Genomic DNA, 16,120 nt, shown 5'->3' with positions numbered 1-16,120 from the left:
CCCAGGCATCCCCCGGAGCTCTTGTTTCTTTGCAGACTTCACACAAGCCCTGTGAGAAGGCCTTGCTGGGAGGAGCCAGGGCGGGGCAGCCATGGGGCTCTGGGCACCTGGCAAGGCCCCCTGCAGAGGTTCACAGTCAGAGCAGGTTATAATCCAGGGCAGGTGGGGTTACAGCTGCTGAGCAAAACACACCCTCTCCCTCAGCCTCGGCCACTGTGCTTTCTAAGGACCTGGGGAAGGCCAGTAGGAGTCTGGGTTCTCAGACCCCCCAGGATGGGGAGAGGGGCTCCAGGCTGCAAGCCCACCTCAGCCCCGCCCCACCGCCCCAGGGGTGGGTGCTCCCTACCTAGTCCATGGGGCTGTGCTCCCGTACCTGATCCTCTGGCTGGGACCCCAGCCCGGCGGTGAGGTCTAGCTGGGCTCACTGAGCTGGGGAGAGAGCTAGATGGGGCGCGTGGCTGCGTGGCTGTGGACTTCTGGGGCCCTGCACCCCGTCTCTGTGTCCTGGAAGGGGGTGTGCTCCCAGTGGGCACCTGTCTTAAGGACACTGACTTGTCGATTGCAACTCATTGCAGAGCAAAGACAGGGAAAGGCGTGGCCTCCAAGCAGAGAGGTGGCCCGTGTAAACCTAGGGGACGTTTGGATCCCTGGAACCGCCCTGCTCCTCGAGCTTTGACAGCCGCTCTCGGAAGACTTGGGCAGCACGGGACCGGTCGGAGTCCCAGAGCTGGGCCGGCGTCCCCGTGCGGGACCAGACACCCGGCAGCAGGCAGGGACCGCTCGTGTCATGGATTCGGTCTGAGCATCTGCGTTTCTTGCCCGATGTGCTTCGGTTCCGTTCAGCTCAGCGGAAAGAAATGATTCCCCCGCTGGAATTTTGAGCGGTGATTCATTCTGGTGGAAGCGCTGATAATTAAAAACAGTCACAACAAAAACGAGGCGTTAGAACATATGAGTCCTGGACAGTCATCGAGCCCAGGAGGCCCCGGCGTAATGACAGCAGATGTGAGAGCAAATTAAATTTCCAGCTCACTTGTGCCCCCTTTTCAGGGGCGAGCTCTCAAAATTGGTTGGTTTATGCAAGTGACTATAAAGTGTGGAATGCCTTTCTTGAAAATGATTATGCATATTTAAGAGTCATTAGAATGTCAAAAATACATAGGTGTGACTCCCAGGAAGAAGTAAGGCTGCCTTCAGGCGGGTCTGCTGCAAACAGCCTCCCCCAGTGTGGAAGGCACAGGGACGTGGGGGGTGACTGATGCCCAGATGGCGCAGTGTCAAGGTCAGCGCCTTGGGAAGGTCAGAGCCGCGGCGCAGTGACACTGGCTCACATGAGTGATAAAGAGCTCATTTCCGAGCCCAGGTCGTCTTAAGACAGGTGCTCACTGGGAGCACACCCCTTCCAGGACACAGAGATGGGGTGCAGGGCCCCAGAAGTCCGCAGCCACGCAGCCACGCACCCCGTCTAGCTGTCTCCCCAGCTCAGTGAGCCCAGCTAGACCTCACCGCCGGGCTGGGGGCCCCCTGGGGTTGAGGAGGCAGAAAGGGGCGACTCCAGCTCCCTGGGCTGGGGGCTAAAGGTCTGCGCCCCTTTCAGCAGACTCAGCGCATACCTGCTCCATGGCCCAGTGGGGACTCCTGCCAGGGCCTGGTGGTGGCCACACCGCCACTCAGCGGCTGCAGGAGTGCACTTTGAATGTGTGTACACATTAAAAAAATTAACACTTTTGGGAAATAGCTCTGTCGACCCAGCGCCAGGTGAGGTGGAGCCTGGGATGTTCCTGCTGGGGTGAGTCCTGGGGTGGAAATATTTCCCAAGAGGATGCCCAGGCAATGAATTTAGGGACCTGGTAAGTGAAGGTCCCAAGCAGAAGCGTGTCCTCGACTGGCTCTGAGCCACAGCTGGGCTGGAGAGCAGGATCCAGGGGGCCCCAGGGCCTGCAGGGGGCTCTGTGGGGACATCCCCGGGGTCCCTGCCAGCTTTGCCCCTTTTCCTCCCACACGCCCACGGTGCCATGCTCCTGCTGCTTCAGCCTGCACTCGCTGTCCAAGTGGAACTCCCGGAGGCCACAGTCCTGAGGGCCTCCTGTCGCTGAAGAGCTGGCCCTGGGGGAGAGAAGGGCCTCTGAGGTTGCAGTGGGCCCTGTTGAGAGGGAGCAGGCCCGCTAGCCTGGCCTGGGGTCCAGCTGCAGCCCCTGGCTGCTCTGACGGGGTGGGAGGCTGTTGCACCCCCCACCACAGACCCGCTGAACCTCCTCCTCAGGGCCCCGGGGCTCCAAGGCAGGGCCAGAGGGCCGTCCTCACCTCCTGCCTTTCAGACCCAGCATCCCCCTGGCCGCATGGAGGCTCCTGGTTGTGGGCAGTGCCCGGATCTGAGCAGCTGCCTGGCCTGGTGCCCCAACTCCTGGAGGAGATGTCCACTAGGTGCAGCTAGGACAAGGCGGGAGCACTGGGGGTGCAGTCGGGGCAGGCGGGGCTGAGCTGCAGGGGGGGGATGGAGACGAGACCAAGGAGTCTGCCGCCTGCAGCCGCTCTGCGACCTGGAACAGGACGATCCCCCTGTCCCGGAGAGGTGGCAGGGACGGGCTGGCTTCTCAGCACTCCTGGGGTCATGCTATCTCCCTTCTCGGGGCCCCCACTGCCCTTTCTGTCCAAGCCCCCAGGATGGCAGTTTGAGCTGCAGGGACCCCTCAGGCCAGGTTCACAGGACGGCTGTGCTCCAGAGACGCAGCCGAGTGGCAGCAACAGCCTCCAGCCTGTTCTGGGAGCTCGGGGCCGGAGTGCGGGAGAAGCCGGGGTAGGAGCCTCACGCAGAGCCCCGGGTTAGCTCACTGGGGCCGCAGTGACCATACACACAGATGGGTCAGCAGAAGCAGCAGCTCTTCATCACCTGCTTCTAGAGGCTGGAGTCCATGGCCAAGGTGTGGGCAGGGGGGTCCTTGGGCAGCTGTGAGCAGGGGGCGTCCAGACCTCACCCCAGGGTTCCCTGCTTTGCTGGCCAGCTGTGGTGTCCTTTGGCCTGTAGAAGCATCACCCCAATCTCTGCCTTCATGTTCACATGGCGTTCTCACTGTGTGTGTGTGTCTGTGTCCAAAATTACCCTTTTCAGGGGACGCAAGCCATCTCGCATCAGGGCCCACCCTGGCACACTGTGGCCTCATCTCAGTTTTACTGTATCCACAAGGACTTTGTTTCTAAACAAGGTCACATTCTGAGGTCCTGGCGCCTGGGACGGCAGTGAATTTCTGGGACAAGGCAGTGCAATGTGCCCGCACCCCTTCAACCCCGACAGGGCCAAGGTTGGCTTTGAGGCCTCGGTGCTCCCCACGCTGCCAGCACCAGGGCTGCTCTGTCCTGGGTGGACTGGCCTCGTGGCGGAGAACTGGCTTCCCTTGTAATTTCTGTGAACGTGAGGCCCGAAGCCAGTGAGCTTTCTGGCTGTGAAGTAACTGCGGCTTTCTCAGAGCTGTTCCAAGGATTTGGGGCCCTTGGTGCTGTTCCCCAAATACAGTAGCAAACCACTCTGGAGCTAGGTAAGTGAGTCGGTGCCTTCCCCACTCAGACAGAGGAGAAGGCCAGTCTTCTGGAGCTGGAGCTCCCTCACAGGGGTCCTGGAGAGATACAGGTGCGAGTATGTGGCTGGACACTGCCCGGTCCCCCCAGCCAAGGCGTGGGTGCAGGATGAGGGGCAGGAGGGAGCAGGATGCAGACGGGCTTGCGGCGCTTCTGTCAACAGCAAATGCCTAGAACTGAAGTCAGGGGGAGAGATGTTCAGTCACTGCTGGTAATGATTTTAATTTTTAACAATTTTGTATTGTTTTTCCCCATAGAAAGTGGTAAAAGTCAAAATCCTTGAGTCTCAGACTTTACCTTTAATTAGATTCAGTTGTATTTTTCAATAAGGCCCCGGGAGGACAGGGTGGAGTGGCAGGAAGCCAGGGGTCCCCGGGAGGGAGGCAAAGGCAGAGGGGGGTGTTGTGAGGGGGTTTGCTGGCCCTCCCCGAGGAGCATCGTCCTGGAGGTGCGGCAGCGGCTGCTTCTCTGCCCCCCCCCACCTCTGACCTATGTCAGCTCGTTGACACAATCAGCTCTGCTTACACACATTAGTTAGGATCTTCACCTGGAATCCGAAGCACAGCGATTCTTTGTCCTTAAATCTTTACAGAAGATGCTATACATGATGCTTCTGATTCAGGTTCTTTTTTTTTTTTCTTTTTAAGATTTTAAGATTTTATTTATTTATTCATGAGAGACACAGACAGAGAGGCAGACACAGGCAGAGGGAGAAGCAGGCTCCTTGCAGGGAGCCCGATGCTGGACTCAATCCCAGGACCCCAGGATCACGACCTGAGCTAAAGGCAGATGCTCCACCACTGAGCCACCTGGGCGTCCCTAATTCAGGTTCTATGAACATTTGCTGAGCACCTACTATGCAGTAGACACCTTCTGGGGGATGATGTGGGCATGCATGCAGGTGAATGTTGGCTCAGGGGCAGAGCGTCGCAGTGCGATTTGTAGGAAGTTCAGCAGGTGGTGGGTGGGAAGGTGAAGGATGTCTGTGTTGAGAGGAGGGAGTTCGGTGGTGTCAGGAAAGGTGGGAGGTGCCAGGCTTGGTTTGGAAGGGGAACAAGGGGAGGAAGACCATCCCAGGGGCCCCCTAGGATCACCCAGAGAGGGAAAGTGGTACCCTGGACGGTTTGTCCGCTGGGTGCAATGAGCTGGATCCTGGCGAGGGTTCCTGATTGGGCAACGTAGACTGGCTTCCAACACACCATCTGGGGCCACAAGGCAGGATCATTCTGGAAGAATGCTGTTGAGCTTTGACCGTGTCTTCCTGGTAAGGAGATCTGTCAGCTTGGAAACGTTGCCCTAAATTACCAATTGTTATTAACTTCCACTCAAGCCACACACGGAAGTCTCTATCCATCCTCCTGGGGTGCTAGACAGCCAGTGAGTGTTCTCACCTGTGGGTGACATGGTCCGTACTTTGTGCAAAGTGATGAAGGTCCATGCCCTCTTCTGAGACGTTCTCAACAGGGCGGCTTGGGAGAAGAGCAGATGAATATGCTCTTTGGGTGTTGGGCTGGGCTTTTGCGAGACTGGTAGGATCTTGAGCTCATCTTTTAGTGAGAGAGTGAAGGACCCCGGGCTTCTCACAGCTGCCTCTCCCCTGCATGGACGCCCCCCCGATGAGGGTGACTTTTCAAGCACCTTGCAGAGAAGAGTAACTGCCAAGGTAATAGAGGCAACTGCATTTAATCATTTTCCTAATTAATGCATTTATTGCAGCTCCTTGCTGCTTTTCGGGCTGAATGTAATGAGCGAGAAGGAAGTAAGTATCACAGGGATCCTCGGCATTTTCACCTAAAGGTTAATTAACCTGGGTGTTATCTGCGAGATGATGCCCACTCCATGCTGGCAGGGGGAGTCATAAGGACGGCTCTGAGCACGTGCCCAGCCCGCATGCAGACCAAGGTCACAGGAAGTGAGAACTTTGTCTGATGGGCTGTTGCTTTTGAAAGGATGTTAATGTGGATATTGATTGAATTCAGTGCAGAGCGCATTATACTTGGAAGCTTCTGGTAAATGGGAAATGAAAGAAAAGGGTTGCTGAGCAGGACCATAAATTGAACAGGTGCCTGAATGCTGGAGCTTGGATGAAAATAGACTTGGTGTCCATTCACATATCGATCTGCATTCATAGCCGCCATCCACAGGCGCTCCGAGCAAGGGGCTCTCTTCCAATAAAGCCCTTGATAGACCTCGATGGCGGGTCCTCCCAACAAGCTGGCGGAGCTTCCTAGGCTGGTGCATTTGCACACGATGCTGGTCAAGGGCCAGTCCCGGGCTGCAGAGGGCACAGTGCCCTGTGCTGTTGATGAGCAACATTGCTGACTCAGCTTGACCTACCCTGAGAAGCTCAGGAAGAGAAGGAACCTCACATCCCTGGCAGGGAGCACTTGTTTGGAGAGGAGTTCACTGTGGCACATAATAATATGTAACCTGTCCCCCTCACCAGCCCACAAATTAAGAAACACAATGGAGCCCAATTCAGGGAGATGCACACGGTAAGTCTTTAAAATAAATATATACTTAAGCTCAGCAATTGTGCTTATAAAAAAATGTTACCCTAGAGAAAGACTCACAGATATATGTGAATATTTGGCCATAAAGATGTTCATTGTATCATTTTTCATAATAAAATTGGAGACAGCTATGAGTTTATGACTTTTGATAGGAAAACCTACCAAATGTACAGGTTTCCCACACCAAGCAATTCTGAAATTCTCTGTGGATGGCAACCTACAATTTAATTCAATTCCGGCACAAGACTGCTCAGAGTTAGCGCAGAGCCCACAGGTGGAGGGCTCGGTCCCATGAGACTGTCCCCACTTCAGGAGCCAACTGTAGATCTCACTTTCTCACCCAGGCTCTGATCAACTGGCTCTAAGGAAGAGGCCCCCACTCCCCTTGCCTCAAGATTGACAATTTGCTGTGAAGGCTCACAGAACTCAGGGAAATACTTTATTTTCATGGGTTTATTAGGAAGGATGTCATTGAGGATTCGCATGAACAGCTAGATGAAGAGGTATGCAAGGCGAGGTCCAGGAGGGTCTGTCTCTGTGGAGCTGCAGTGCGGCCCCCTCCAGGCACAGGGATGGGCTCACCCACCCAGAAGCCCTCTGAACCCTGTCTTTCAGGGATTTTTTTTATATAAATTTATTTTTTATTGGTGTTCAATTTGCCAACATATAGAATAACACGCAGTGCTCATCCCATCAAATGCCCCCCTCAGTGCCCGTCACCCAGTCACCCCCACCCCCTGCCCACCTCCCTTTCTACCACCCCTAGTTCGTTTCCCAGAGTTAGGAGTCTCTCATGTTCTGTCTCCCTTTCAGGGATGTTTTGATTTCATCACATGAATGATGAATGATTATTAATCCAAAATCCAGTCCTTCTTCCTTCCCCCTGAAAAAGGTGGGTGGGGCTGAACGTTCCCAGCGTCTAATCAGTTTGGTCTTTCTGATGACCGTCTCCACCTGGAAGCTACCTGGAGGCCGTCAAGAGTCACCACGTTAGAACAAGAGATGCTCTTACCATCCATGAAATGCAAGGGTTGTAGGAGCTCTGTGCAGGAGACTGGAGAAGAAGACCAGTATATGCGTCAGATTTTATCACAACGTCTCAACGGCCTAACACATTTTATCTGTGTACCTTTGGGCTTTGTGCCTTGGTTTCCCCACTTACATTTTCGCAGGGTTGCTTTGAGCTTTAAATGAACCGATGCATGTGAATTGCTGAGAACAATGTCAGCCCACAGAAGCTCTAGTGCAGCTAGGTGTTATTATTGCTATGATACAATTGTTTGGAGGGAGGTGGGCTCAGCAAAGTAGAATTGTCATTGAGGCGATGTGGGGGCTTTGTGGAATGGCAACATGTTCACAGTCATGGGGAAAGAGGTTATTTTAGTTTGGTAAGTAACACACGATTTTATTTTCAGACAAATGTATGGGTGTGCACATATGCATGCGATAATATTTAATAATGGATATCTGTAGATATCTACTATATGTATTATGTATATAAAGAAACTTCCTGCTAACATTTATTGTTTTATTTCCATACATATATTTATAGTGTATATATGTATGTATTGCATATTTTATTGCACATATTTATGTATATACATGTACATATGTAAAGTATGTATTATTACATATTTTGTGTATTATATGTATATATCTACATGTGTATACATGTACATATGTATATGTACACATATATGCTATGTGTGTGCATATATATATATATATATACACTGTTAGCAGTGGTTCATTTTAGATATTAAAAATAAAAGTGATTTTAAATTTCATCTTTCTATTTGCTATAGTTTCCAATTTTTTTAAATATATTTTTTTCTTTATTTATGATAGTCACACAGAGAGAGAGAGAGAGGCAGAGACACAGGCAGAGGGAGAAGCAGGCTCCATGCACTGGGAGCCCTGACGTGGGATTCGATCCCGGGTCTCCAGGATCACGCCCTGGGCCAAAGGCAGGCGCCACCCAGGGATCCCCAGTTTCCAATTTTTCTACGATGAAAATACGTATTAATTTTCCCATTAGAAAAAATTGTTTAAAACATATATTAACATTAACTCAACATCAGATTCCAAAACCGGCAGTTGAGGATTGGAACTTTATTGAGAGAGATTACTGTTCACATTTTTATATATAAATATATAGCCCCAGTTTTAAGGTTATTTGTGTTGAGTGTTGTCACCAGACTGAAGGTGGGAGGAGCAGGTTGGACAGCACAGGCGCCAGCCACCCAGAGAGCTGGATAGGAGTTGGTCCTTACATTCCTAGCTTTTTGCACATTAAAAAAAAGATTTTATTTATTTATTCATGAAAGACACACAGAGAGAGGCAGAGGTACAGGGAGAGGGAGAAGCAGGCTCCCTGCGGGGAACCCGATGTGGGACTTGATCCTAGGATCCCAGTATCATGACCTGAGCCGAAGGCAGATGCTCAACCACTGAGCCACCCAGGCATCTCTCATCAGTCTTATGTAATACCCAGTGTTCATTATATCCCATGCTTTTTCTCTTTTCTTAAAATGGAATTCAGTCTACTATGTGCAAGGTGAGGCTATTTCTTTCATTAAGCAAAAACAAAACAACATCTGAATGGCACCGAAAGTTTGGAAATACTAATGGTTGTTGGTGAAGCTGACCCCAGAGGATAGCCTTAATATGGTGGGTGGGGATGGCAGCAAGTAGGAGATTAAGAAATAGGGCTGCAAATAGAAATCTGACAAAATCCATTTCCCTGTTGGTTTAAGCCTCATTAGGTACAGTTTTATTTTATTTATTTATTTATTTTTAATTTTTATTTATTTATGATAGTCACACAGAGAGAGAGAGGCAGAGACACCGGCAGAGGGAGAAGCAGGCTCCATGCACCGGGAGCCCGACGTGGGATTCGATCCTGGGTCTCCAGGATCGCGCCCTGGGCCAAAGGCTGGCGCCAAACCACTGCGCCACCCAGGGATCCCCGAGGTACAGCTTTTAAACGAAGATAGTAAAGTGAAAATAGATTTTCCCTTCTTTCCACTTGTGCTAAATAATCACATCCTTAATTTGTGGTCACATGAACAAGAGGCAACATGTCGGCACAGGCAAGATAATCAATGAGTTTGTAAGAATCATCTTGTAAAACGTTCTCTGCAAAAACCCCAGTCACCTTTGTGATCCTCCAGGGGATTTCACTCTAAGGGGAAAGAACTGACATGTATAGAATCCCAAAGCACTCACTTGTTTTTTGGTTTTTGGGTTGTTTTTTGTTTGTTTTTCACGCAACAGGTCCCCTTGGCTAAATAAGAGACGTTGCTCTGGCCAAAGGAATTTCTTGACAAAGGAATAGTCAATGGATCACGCTTTTACTTTTCTAGCCTCTCACAGGTAGGAAAGTATACCCCATAGGTCAAATTTTTATATTTGTTTATTGTTCCCATATATTTGTTATGACTTAACTATAGAAACAATAAATGTTCCAAAATTCACTGTGGGCTTGGTCTGACTTAAGAGAAATGGCCGCTGTGAACCTCCTCTCAGCTATCACCGGCTTCAATCTCTGTGCAGCATTTGAGAAGTCAGTGCCCCCTTCTTGATACAATTATCTCATTGTTGGTTTCCACACCATGGACTCTTCAGATTTTTCCTTCCCATCTTGACTGTACCTCCTCAGGCTTATTTCCCATCCACATCTTTTCTGGAACTCTGTGGCTACAGTTTTCATTATTGTCTGTTACCAAATAGTCCCCTTAATTATAGGAAGTTGGGGAATTGCAGGGACTTAATTAGCATTTAAAAGAAGAAAATTTTGACATTTGGTTTAATGAGCATAGTGAACTTATAGCTCTGAGCATCTTTGCAAAGACAATGTGAACTGGAGTGGAAGTTTGCAACTAATTTGAATATATTAAATCCATTGAGCTCTTCTTTAGCCACATACGTAGAGCCATATGTTTAGACGTCAGGAAGAAGCTATTGATGGCATGGATGATGGCATGTGTGGTGGTTAAGACCACACCCATGGGATGTAATGAAAAGAAAATAACATAACGGGAGAGTCCTCAGTGACATCTTATGAGTTCATGGTAGGGAGTTACACATTATCTGACAGGCAAAGAACAGTCGTTGGTGGTTGTTCAGCAGAGGATGACTTGCTCAAAGCAGGGTTTTATAATGATTAGTTCTGCAGTAGTATGAAAAGTGAATTGGATGGGGAAGGGGATACAGACAGAATATAATTGCAAAAGTCCATGCATGAGTAATGAATATGGCAGTGCAAATGGAAACAAAATGCAGATAGAAGAGACTTTAAAAGAAGAGATCCCAAAATCAACTGGTAAAAATGTGAGAGAGAATTTTTAAGGAAACCCTTTCAATTGTGAAACTGAAAAGGAGTGGAAAATAGGACTATTTGGAGTAACTTGGGAAATGCTAAGTTCAACATCCAGCCTGTTGAATTTAGACATGCTTGTGCAACATTGGCGGAGTAAACAGTGGAAAGCTGGGGACGTAGACTAATTATGAGAGAGATTCCATGGTAGGACCTTCAGATTTGAAGGATGGGAAGTGCAGGAGCAGAGTAAAGGGAAGAGTAGATGTTAGGGATCCCATCACAGTGGTGACAGAAGGACCCAGTGGATGGGAGAGAATTGCTCTCTGTGGAGGAGGAGGCATTGCTGACAGTGTTAAAGCTGGGGAATGAAGACTGAGGAAAGGCCACTGGGTTGGTCAGAGGAAGGACTGTGAGCTGCAGTGACATTCTCAGTGCAGTCCCATAAATGATGGTTGAGAAGATGGAAAGTCAGGTGGTGCCATGGTGAGGGGAGAGAATGAGAGGTGAGGAGCTGCCCTAGGTGCTGCTTTGGTCTCTGGCTGTCAGCTCTTTCTGGAAATGGGCACGTTTTTGTTGTGGTTATGGTGGTTGTGTTCTTCCCTAAGGCTGAGCTTTGCCTTTGCCTTGAATGGGTGGGATACCAAGCTGTCAACTCTTTTTTTGACACGCCTATAGGAAGGTTCCCAACACTCTAATAATTTCCTAAGTAAAGAGATCAGTTGAACTCCATTACCCATTTGGGAAAACTGAACTCTGATAAAGTTCTCAGAGCTAGTTTTCCTACCCGTGCTATCCTTGGATAAAGCTTTACAATTGGACTATAAAAAGGATAGTTACTAGATAGGAGATGTGATCTTTTGTGCATGTGGGTAAACAGTGAGCCCATGGAAGCAAATGATGTCCTTTTAGAATTTGGTTTCAGTCAAGAGATGAATGAGTGTGCTAGAGACTTAGTCTCTTTCTTTCTCATATGGCAATCACATCTGTGTCCCCAGAGATGGCACTTTCCCCTCCCATCTCCAGTAACCACCGCCCCCCCCCCCGCCCCCCGCCCAACTCTTGGTTTCAGCTTAGGTCATGATCTTGGGGTCATGGGATGGGGCCCTGAATTAGGCTCTTTGCTCAGTGTGGAGTCTGCTTTTCCCTCTTGCTCCCCCACTCCCTCAGATAAATAAATAAAATCTTTGATCACATAATAGTGATGCACATTCACACCTCAAAGTCCATGTGGATCTGGGAGGGGGATTAAGAGGGTTGGAGCCCAGGGGTTGGAAGTGTGGGGTGGTTGGGAGAGCGAAGTTTTCTGTAAAGTGCTCCTTCTCTGAAGCACAGTCATGAGCTTCCCATCTGACCTCCCACAGAAGGGGTGTATCTGGTTTGCTGAGATTAATAGAGGGTTTTTTTGAAAAACCTCAACCAAATATGTGGTCTTGTGGAGGTCTTGTTCACATACCAGATAATCAGTGACAATTCTCTACTTGACCTAAGATATTCAAGAGAAGGAGGAACTGGAGACAACACCCATGACAAATGTGATGGTCAGATCACAGAAAGCATTCATGAACAAACAGAAGAAAAGACTGAGGAGTGAGTGAGTGGGATGCCATGTGCACATAGAGTTTCATGCTTTGGGCTCTGCCCACCTTTTTGCTTCATCTCCTACTGGTCACTCAGAGACATCCTGGGTTCCAAGCCCAAACAAGGTTCCCTAACATGGACAGAGTTTACTAGTTATATGGAAATTTCCCATCTGCTCTACTGAATTGCCACCACAAGAGATAAATAGGTCGCCAAGCTGTGCCTACATTCATTATATTTTCGTCGTGTACTCTGTGCATCCTTCTAATGTGATTGCTGTGCAGAGACCCAGACAGTGTCTGCGGGCAGCTTGCTGTGTCCTCTAAAGTTCCTTGTGTTATGCTTGCCAGCCATATGCTGAGAAGCAACACCTTCTATCACAAGTGACATTATCCAGTGTGACATATTTCGCCTTGTCTCTCAAGACACAGTGGCTGTGTAGCTGCTTCATCTAAGGCAAGGCCACCATGTTTCATCCCCACACTCATTGCTGAGTGCTTTTGGATGCATGGGGGAGGGGAGGCATGCAGATGGCTGGATTTCAAGATGAGCCAGGGGATGTCCAGGTGGTACGTGATGGCCATTGGCCGCCTCTCAGACTTCTGGTACTGAGCACAGAGCGATACTGAGAGCAGGGAGGCAGAGCCATCTGTGTGAAGTCAGCTTTCAGAAGCCTGCAAGACAGGGGCAGCTAAGTGTGATTGGGATGAATCTTTCTCCATGAAGTTCTCATCCTGCTAAGAGCAGGGGATGAACTATAAATAAGCCATCTTTACACGGTAGGGAGACAAACAGATCCTGTGAACATGGCTGGCTTCTCTCCCGGTGGCCTCTGCCCTTCATGTGTCCCTGGAATCTGCTTTGGCATGCTTCTTCCTGGTCATGGCCCTGGCTAGCAGGTGGAACTGAGTGATGCCAGCTGGGTGGCTTGTTGGGCACAGGGACTTCTATCCAGATCTCTCCTTGTGCTCCCCAGGCAGATGGAGAATCACAGTTGTCCAAAGCTCATCGTTTGGGAGGGTCAGTTTTAGTTCTGTCCCTTCCTGGCTGTGTAACCTTGGATAAATTACTGAACCTCTTAAGTTCTCTGTTTTCTCATCTGCCATTTGGGAGTAATTCCAGTACCCTTATCTTGGTGGTGGTGTGCAAATAAGTGAGATGACCCCCAGAAAAACACTCATCCATCATTTAACAATAAATAAATGTGTTTTTTAACTGTCTCCTCCATATATCATTTGCTGTCCTATTGTCACTGTCAAATTGAGGTGTTTTTTCCCCCCATATAAAGAAAGCTCTACCTGGTTGTTTAATGTCACAAATTCTAGTCATCATTGACGGTAGCTACATCAAGATGCAAGAAATTCTTCTTCCTCCCTTCAAATCATTAATCCCAAACTGTCAATTCAGTGCTACCATTGCAATAAAAATGCTACTTCTACTTGCTTGGAGTTTTAGTCTCACCAATGATTTTGTTTTCTTTTTAACCAGAGAAGTTCAGAAAGAAATATGTTTTCATGTCAAAAAAGAAATGGTAATTATATGAGGTGATGGAGCTGTTACCTGTGGTGGTGATCATTTTGCAATATGTAAGTGTATCAAGTCAACACATTGTGCACCTGAATCATATACTACGTTATATGTTGATTACATCTGTATAAATTTAGTGAAAAAAGTATACTTGGCTTCTTCAAACTGATTAAAAAGCAAAGTATGTATTAAACTATGTAGGGTAACTTGCTTTTCTTTTAAGTTGCCCAACAGACTAGGGGTAAAAATCAGACAATAGTGGAGCCTTAGAGTAGAATGGGTTCAAGAGGCCACATGACTCCTGTCCAGGAAAAGAAGTAATCCTCAAGGCCATGAGTCATGTTCCTCTCTGCATTTTAAAATCACCTGGGGACCACTTAAAATCCCAATGCCCAGACTGCATCCCAGACCCATTAAATCAGAGCAATAGTGTTTTATAAGACTCAGATGATCCCAAAGGGTCATCACGTGTGAGCTGGTTGGTGACTTGATTATTGTCTTAGTTTGGGCTGCTATAATAAAGCACCATAGACAGGGTGGCTTATAAACAACAGAAATTTATTTCTCACATTTCTGGAAGCTGGAAGTCAGAGAAGAGGGTGTTAGCATGATCAGGTTCTGGTAAGAATTTTCTTCCAGGGTGGAGTAGACCCTTCTCGCCATGTCCTCACATGGCAAAAGGAGAGCTACTTAGTCTCTGTCTTCTTCCTGTAAGAAGACTAATCCCATTCTTCAGGACTCTATGCCCATGATGCAATCACCTCCCAAAGGCCCTACCTCCATATGCCACAACACTGAGGATTTGAATTTACCACATGGATTTTGGGACAATCCAAGCATTCCACAGTTAAGCCACAGTGGCCACTTATGACAGGGGAGGGTTGCAGTCTGCACTGGGTGAGACATACCAAGTGACCAGCTCCAGCCAATTAGTGCCACGTGGACACTGAGACTGAGGGTTGCCTAATGTTCTATTTACAAAGTAAAGCTGGAAATGTGCATTTTTACACTGTTGGTATTAAACATAAGGAAATTATTTCAAGATTTGGAGCACCGGGTGGGAAGAAATGCACAGCCCCTGAAGGTCATTGTTTATAACCTTGAGTTCTGCAGGGTTGGGCAGCCCTTGGAGGAACCCCAGCACGGGAAGGCCTAAGCATTGTCCAGAGAGAAGAAAGTTGGGGATGGTCGTGCCTACAAAGTTGCAGTTAGAGACACAAAAGCTGGGAAATGGAGCCAGAAGGAAGACAAAACTGCCATGTATGGAGAGGGGAGGCAGCCTGCTGACACATATCAACATTGCTCTCTTGGTTATGAGAACATTTTCTCTCCTTACTAATTGGGCCTGAGTGGAAAAAGTCAACAACTGCACTACCAAAACTCCTACTGTGACCACCACCCACCCTTATAGGAGAGGCAGATAGATGTCTTCTGTTTAGGCTGACTATGGGCAGGAGTCTGCAGGTTGTGACTTGGAGTGGAGGGGACGGAGGAGATGCAGAGAACTGGAATGGCCATGGCCAGCGAGTGTTTGATGTTCCACAACCAGGGCACACTTCTTTTGGCTTATTCATTGGGGTTCCTGGCCTGAAGTCTGAAGAAGCTAATGATTCAAAACATTAATGCTTCCTAGGTGAGAAAGAAGAGCAGACCAGGATGGGGTAGAGCAGGGTGTTGGCCTCATGATGGTGTAAGGTGATAAGGCCGAGGACAACAATAGAGCTCCAGAGAATGATTTTCTCAAGGAGCAAGAGACACCGTAAGCAGGAGACACCGTAAGGCCACTGTCCAAGGACCAAAGCACAGCGAGGAGCGGAGGGCTCATCGGGCCCTGGAGGAGGTCAGAAGGGGGGTGGTTGGGAGAAGCTCATGTGAATAAGCAGTCACTGGTTTGTCCAACCGTGGGGCATCTTAAACATTCAACAGTCGAAGTCAGAAGCTTCATCTTCATTGCCACAGATCCAGGAGAGTTGGAGGCGACTATATGAAGAAAGACTCAGAGTCTCACTGAATTTTAATCTGGGGGGCAGGAGGGCCGAGACTCGGACTCGGACTGTGAAGCTTTGTCTCCTCCAGTTTTTATTAAGAGAGCTAGCAGGTTAGGTATAGGAATGATTAACTCTGGGAAGCAGAGAAAAACTTGTTTACTTCAAAAGGTAAAAGAATAGGCTATCGACTCCAGGAGCGGGGAGCAGAGGAGCTGTATCTGGAGAGCAATGTGGTCAAGAGTCAGTGTGCTGACTCAGGATTTCCCGTGTCCCCAGTGTGCAGAGGACTATGAGATTCCCTTCTCAGATAGGCTCTGCAGCTGGTTCCCCACACTTCATTATCTTTCCAAAAAATAATTTGATTCTTTTAGTGAGAGTAGATTAAGTAAGAAATGGGAAATTCCTGAACAAAGATATCTAGTACCCATTAGCACAGCAATCATGTCCTCACCTTGCTGCATCCTGCTCTGAAAGACTTCTGGTAATTAAAGACTGTTTTCAGTAAAGTGAAGAACTGGACAATGGGTGGGATGAATTGGACTAAAAATCAAAGCAGTTCTCCTTACTTGGATAGTTTAGGTGACAATGCTTGTTGGGTAGTGTGCATGCGGAGCCGGTGT

Source organism: Canis lupus, chromosome 34, assembly GCF_011100685.1.
Source record: "Canis lupus familiaris isolate Mischka breed German Shepherd chromosome 34, alternate assembly UU_Cfam_GSD_1.0, whole genome shotgun sequence".
In the NCBI taxonomy this organism is placed as follows: Eukaryota; Metazoa; Chordata; class Mammalia; order Carnivora; family Canidae; genus Canis; species Canis lupus.
Note: the sequence above shows the minus strand (reverse complement) of the source record.